Here is a 6,494-nt window from a genome sequence, read left to right as displayed (position 1 = left end):
GTTTGGTGCCTTGGAAAAACAACTTACTTAATTTGCGAGCTTCAAGGACATTATGTGCACTCTGGAGGCTAAATTAGGTGGGGCAAGCATTATGGAAAAGAGAAAAATACGATCGCGCCGCACAGCAGGACTGCATTAACACAGTATCATTTACTGCGAGACAGTAAAGATGCTATGCCAGGGCTTCCATACATAACTTCATATTATTTCCATAAACTCGGTCTTCTTAACCTCTTCTCGCTCGTGGAGCGGATTTTCTTCTCTTCCAGCCGGCTGCGCACGCCTTCATTATCATTCAGGGGCGTTACAGGAGCGCAAGGGGGGAAAATGCCTCCCTTGCATGAACACGGTTGAGGAGAAAAACTCGTCCAGACGCCAGCCTGGCACACGAGCCCCGATTCCACTGGGAGCAGGGAGGTGTTTTTAAGACCATCCTGCTTGGCTAAAAGAAAAATTTAGGAATAAAAGAGGAAAGAAGGAGTTAGCGTAGGATTTCTGGCTTTACTCAGGCAGTCCTGGGAGCTCACAGAAAGCTGCTCTGTAGCACTGCAGTCTCGGGCACCAGCACCCAGACAGATCACTCCCCTGGATTATTTCCCTTGAGTCTCATGGCTGGTGTAGGCACTGAGGAATCAAAGCTTTTATTTTGAGCGGAGGGTACGTCTAACCTTCTGAAGGCTGGGGAAGAAAAAAAACCCAGACAGACCTTGAGGAAGCCAGCCGTTGCTGGCATGCGTTTCCCTGCCCGCATCTGCAAACAGGATGAAGCAGCTGTAAGAGTGATGCAAACGACCAATTAATCTCAATTGCTGTAAACTCATAATCCTAAAGAATTACTTTTAAAAATACAGGGGTGTTTTTAACAGTTTTCATGCAAAGAGAAATTAGGAAATGGCATGTACAAATGACCTAATAAAGAAAAGGGAAATACAAGTGTGGAAATACAGTGTGCCTTGCATTAATTTTTCCACCCAATTCCAAATGCAGTAATAACTTGATTATTTTAACATTCAGGCTGAGGGAATCAAAACCATACACAATTTGGAGTGTCTGATTGCCGTTCCCTGACTGAGATTAGCAATCTGCAGTAGTTTGCTTTTCTCTTCCTTCCCAAAACAGGGAACAGAAAGCTGTTTTTGCCGCAGGGCACAGCAGAGAATTTAAGCTATTTAATTTTCTGCTGTGGGGACTTGTAGTCATCATTTGATGTCAAATCTTATTTTTGGTGCTTAAACAGCCTGCATTCCCAGAATACCCAACCATTTCAATGTTTAATGGACGGCTCCTGCCATCGCCCCTAAAAAAGAGGTGGCAATCAGGACTTCTGAGGAAGGACTTGCTCCGGACCATTAGATGACCAGATATGCATGGGCAGTGCTGCTCCCAAAATGAAGAGAGGGTCCCAATCCTCCTCCTTGCTCCTACTGTGGATTTTCTTCAGCCTCCTTGTTGCACATGAAGAAAAAAAATCCCCTTTGCCTTGCACCAGCAGCAGCATGGGATGTACCCACTAGGCACACGGCTACCGCCCCTTACCAGGAGGGGCGGCTGGAGCCCAGTTACGCCACAGAAGAATGGGCAATGGCTTAGTACGGGCAAACTGGGAATTTTCCCAGTAAGTCAAGACTGAGACAACAGTGCTAGATTAGGGCAAGGCAAATGCAAGAAAGAAGGAGTTGCCTTGTCCTTGTCCTTATCGTGACTCCCCATGTTTAATGTCTGGAGGCAGTTGTGACTCGTGTTGAAGGGCAAGCAGCAATGCTGGTGCACACTGGACACTGTTTTCTGCCCTATCCTTTTCCCAGAAAACCGTTCCAGTGGGAGAGCTCCTCCTCTGCGCTCAGCACAGTTGTCCTGCTCCTGCCTTGGCCCCACTGCAGGGTCTGCCTGATCCTACTGATCCCGCTGGCGGTCGAAGGCTGGATCCTTCCCCCCATAAACACGACTTTCCACGCAGCAAAGAACGGGTAGTCCAGGTTGTGGTTTCTCATTCCTCTGCTGCCAGGCTGTGTGCAAGCCAAGGAGGGAGGGAAGGGAAAAAATGCCATGCCTCAGAGCATCCTAAAGGCTGCTGCAAATTATGTGAGCTGTAGGAATCCCACAGTGAGCTCTGCACACACCAAAGAGGAAATTTTTAACCTCTCTCTTCTTCCCCAGGTCTCCCCCTGCCCTTGCCTCCAGCTTTCCTGCCTCAACTGATGGCTGATCCTTTTTCTGCCTTCTTAAACAGAGACATCGGGCAGGAGGGGACCGAGTGTCGGTGAGGGCGACACTGAGCCCACCTGGGGTCACCCCATTTTCCTTGTCAGGTGAAAACCTCGGCTGCTCTCCCCTTTCACGCTGCCCGGCAGCTTTGCAATGATGACGTGCTGCAAAGCAGATGGAGCCCAATGGTTACACAATGGTTTGTCAAAAGCTTTGCAAAGGTCAAGTGTCTAGACTTTTTGGTATGGATTTTCCTTTTCAGTTCATTCTCTGACCTCTTCAAGGAGATTAGGACGGACTGGATTCGTATGGTTTACTTCTGGTTAAAGCCTCCTGGCTTCCTCTTGTCAAGCGTTTCTCTTTGTCCTGTCCCATCAGCCGGTGCATGGAAAGTCCCTGCTCCCTGGGACCAAGATTATCCCAGTTGCAGCAGAGTATCTGCCTCACACCTTCCCCTTATCGAGTCAGACAGCAGTGGGCTGAGCAACCCTCCAAAAGCACCTTTGATGCTAAGAAAGGTGGCCGCGTGCTGCCATGTGCTCGGATGTGGCTTCTGTCAAGAGCAGCAACTGCTTCCTGAAAACGAACAAGATGGGCACGAGGCCAAGGTCATCTCCCTCCTACCTGTGTCTCACATCCTCTGATCTGCTTTTGTTGCCACTTCTTAAACTCAATGAGAGATGAGGAAATACGGTGCAGTGATCTGGTCCAAAAATTAGTATTTAGAACTCCTTCTCGGTTCTCTTGGTATTATGGACACCGGCCATGGAGACATCGTCATCTGTCCAAAGTTACTGCTTCAGCTCTGCAAGCCAGTTGTGTCCAGTCCTCCACAGAGTGATCCCATTTTTAGGCTGGTACCAATGGTGTAAAACTGGAATAAGCCATGCAGCATATGCCCGGTGGTCAGTCACTAGCAGGGTGGGTTACCTGCGCCAAGTAGCAGCTCTGCTGAAGCTCACCTTTCTGCTGAGGTCTGGCGGGGGATATGGCCTGTTGCCTTGTGACGTTGCCAGCGCAGGCAGACTCTTGCCTTGACCTCCTGAGGGGACTTTCCAAAGTCCTTACATAGCTTCCCAGCTAGTCTCATGTCCCCATCAGCTCTTCTGCTTTGGTTTTCCAAAGTTCTTCAGCAACAGGATTTCTCTCTCTCATCCACTTTGCCTTCACTCTTGCACCAGTGTTGCTCAGCAGTTTGGGAACCCAGCAGGAATATCAAGAATGTCACCCACTCCAGGGTCAAATCCCAGCTGATTTGGCCCATCTTCCTCCTTCCCAGGGAAAGCAGTTGGAAGCACGGTGTGCTACAACATGATCTTTGATGTTACGATGAAGGATGAGAGCTGACTTATGATGTAGAAGAAAGATGAGAGCTGAACAAACAATTTACTTGATGACTTCCCCTTTTTTTCCTTTCCTCTCCCCAGGACCAAACCATAAGCATTTCAGGAGATTCACATCCTTAATTTCTTCGACAAGTCTTTTGCAGTTGCAGATGATCAGCAGCGTAACGCTGCTCCTGCCCCCGATCAGTGCTCGAGGGCGCTGCGAATGTGCCGCAGGCCAGGTCTGGCTGAGTCTCTGCAAGGTACCAGATGTCAACGGTAAAGCACCAAACAAAGATATTCTCAAAGCCTCTGTCAAAACACATACATGGGGTAGGAGGAACTAAAATTACGGAGGCAGCTGCAGAGCTGGACTTCCTTAGCTTTGCAGTGCTCTGCTTCGTAAACTCAGTAGCTGTCCTGCTTCTCTCCAGATTTGGAAGTGAGAGGGAGAAGACGGGAAGGAACAAATGAGCTAAAGGGTCCCTTGCAAGAGTACGATGCTTCAGCATCCCTGGCTCTCATTGCTTAGCCAGGGGGACCTGCCCTGCTGCACAGGAGGGTGAACTTTGAATCTTAACGCGCCCCGGACCTCCCAAGTGAATTTGGACAAGATTTTTCATTGCTTCCTTGTGCCATGAAGCTGCAAGCTGCTGGGGATGGTGCGTGTGTGTGTGTGCGCGCGCGCGTCTGCAGTTTTTAGGTATATGGACAAGACCTAGCACGTGGTAATCTCCGTGGCCTGAGACAAGCTGTTTGCCACCTGCCTGCTGGCCTTCACTCCTGACCTGCTGGGCTGCGGTGACTTCGGTGACTACATCGTACAGACAGGCATGCGTCTGTCTATCCATCTTCTTAGTAAGATGATGCTATTTAAATATAAAATAGTATGATTAATAAAACATAATGCCTTGTTTTCCCCCACTGTTTTCACCTCCTGTGCTCTCTTCTCACATTTTTGCTGGGCTGATGGTTTTCTTACATGCCCTAGATAACTCATTGAGTTTCATCTTCACTGCTCTTTCCACCTGCCTGCTCTTCTTTCATTTTTTATGAAGACTCTTTCTTGCTCTGCTAACATGCTCTTAATCTCACTGGTAAATCGAGGTGGCTGTTTGTCTTTAGCTCTCTATTTGCTTTCCTGAACATGAAGATAAATCTAGGCACTGCGTTGGAGCTAGATCGAAGAAAAAGCTGATTTCTTCTCTCTTCCCTCCCCATTCACAGCTGTGCACAGCTGGCAATAAGCTGCGTTTGGGACCTAAGAATGCTCCCTCTCCATTTTCTGGGGTGAAACGGGTAAAACAAATAGAAAGACTGAGAAATGACCTCTCCCAGGCTCTGCTGGATGAAATGACACTGCAGAAAGCTCTGAGCTATAATGTTCTCCAAGAGCCCAACCTGGGGTCGGTGCAAAGGCTCCCATTAACTTCATCTGATGTTCTCAGATTTACAAACTCTGTAACTTCTCCACGTCTTTCTGCTGATCTCTCCAGCCACTGGCTTAGGACCAGGACTGTAAAGAGGCCCACACACGTGGTGGCTTCCTTGCAGACTGCAACACGCTGTGGAGTAATAGCCTGCAGCCTGCTAGAAATAGGAAATCAGGTCATGAACTAGCTTCCCTCTCAGTCCAGCATCGGAAGAGACGAGAAATGAGGCATGGCCGTGTCTCCCTCTTATTCTGTCTCTGCTCCCCGAGGTGATGGAGTTGACGGCAGGTAGCAGTGTCCGAGTGGGATATGGGTGTCCAGACCCAGAAAAGCAGGTCTCTGCACAGCCAGCTGCTCTGCCCAGGGCTGGCCCTGCAAACGTGCCATGTGCCTGGTGCAGCTTTGCCCTGTCATCTTTCCCACAGAAGAGTTACATGCGGGGTTAAAGAAAAAAAAAACGACCAAACCAACATTTTTAGCTGGGTTCAGAGTAGTTTCATATGTCTGGAAAGGATATAGCAGCATAATCAAGATTTATGAAAGAAAGAAAATATTTTAGGAGAGGCCATTTGTTCTCTTCTATATCCCATAAAATTTCCAGAAGTTATTTGTCAGTCGATGTGGCAGCAACACTCAGCATTGCAGCTTGGGAACAAAAGGCCACTCTGCAAATGAGGAGGCAAAGCATTAAAAGACACAAAGCAACATCTTTTTAGGCCACATATAATTGCCCTGGGGAACTCGCTGCCTCAGGATTCGAGTCAGTCAAGTGGCTCCACAGTTTACAAAAACCAATCTGAGTGTACCTAAAGATAACCCAGGAGGGCTGGAATCGGTGGCTGAGATCCAGGCATGGGCAGCCTCTTCTCTGGAAGATCACATCGATGTACATGCTGGTCTAGTGCAGGAAAATAGAGTACCGTGGTGGTAGTACAGCACCCGGCATTTGCTGCCGATGGAGAAAATAAATCAGGCCAAGCGAGGCACTGCTTTCTTATGGGGAGGAGTGGGGAGGTATTTTGCCCCATGTTCTTTAATGGCAAATTCCTGTAGGATGATTTTCGATTCCTCCAGGTTTCTTGCTTTGCAGCCAGAAAGAAAACTCGCATGGGGATGCAGGGAAGCTGCAGAATTTGGGAACTTCTATTCCTGGAGGCAATGTGGCCAATCCCCTGTTCTGCCCGGAGGATTAGCCCTGGCCCTGGCCTGGATGCTCAGGGGTCTCTTTCAGCCCCAGAGCAGTCCCAGGGTGCTCTGATGTGGTCTCTCATTCTGTTTCCCATCTCATGGAGAGCAGAGGCACAGGAGGGCTGAGGGACTCATCTGGGGCAGTGTGGGGAACTTATTTTCACTCTGTGATTCATAGACCAGCTCGTTTGGCATCTCCACCACTATCCCTCAATTCTCTGGACAAGGTCCTGATGCCGAAGGGACCTTCACCTTTCTGTGTGAGCAGACCTTGACGAGTTCTTGAGTGGACTCTCAAGTCACTAGTGGGTGCAAGGGCTGCACGTCCTCATCCTCACTCGGC

Source organism: Aptenodytes patagonicus, chromosome 9, assembly GCF_965638725.1.
Source record: "Aptenodytes patagonicus chromosome 9, bAptPat1.pri.cur, whole genome shotgun sequence".
Classification (NCBI taxonomy): Eukaryota; Metazoa; Chordata; class Aves; order Sphenisciformes; family Spheniscidae; genus Aptenodytes; species Aptenodytes patagonicus.
The sequence above is the reverse complement of the archived record's forward strand: the minus strand, read 5'-3'. Positions refer to the sequence as shown.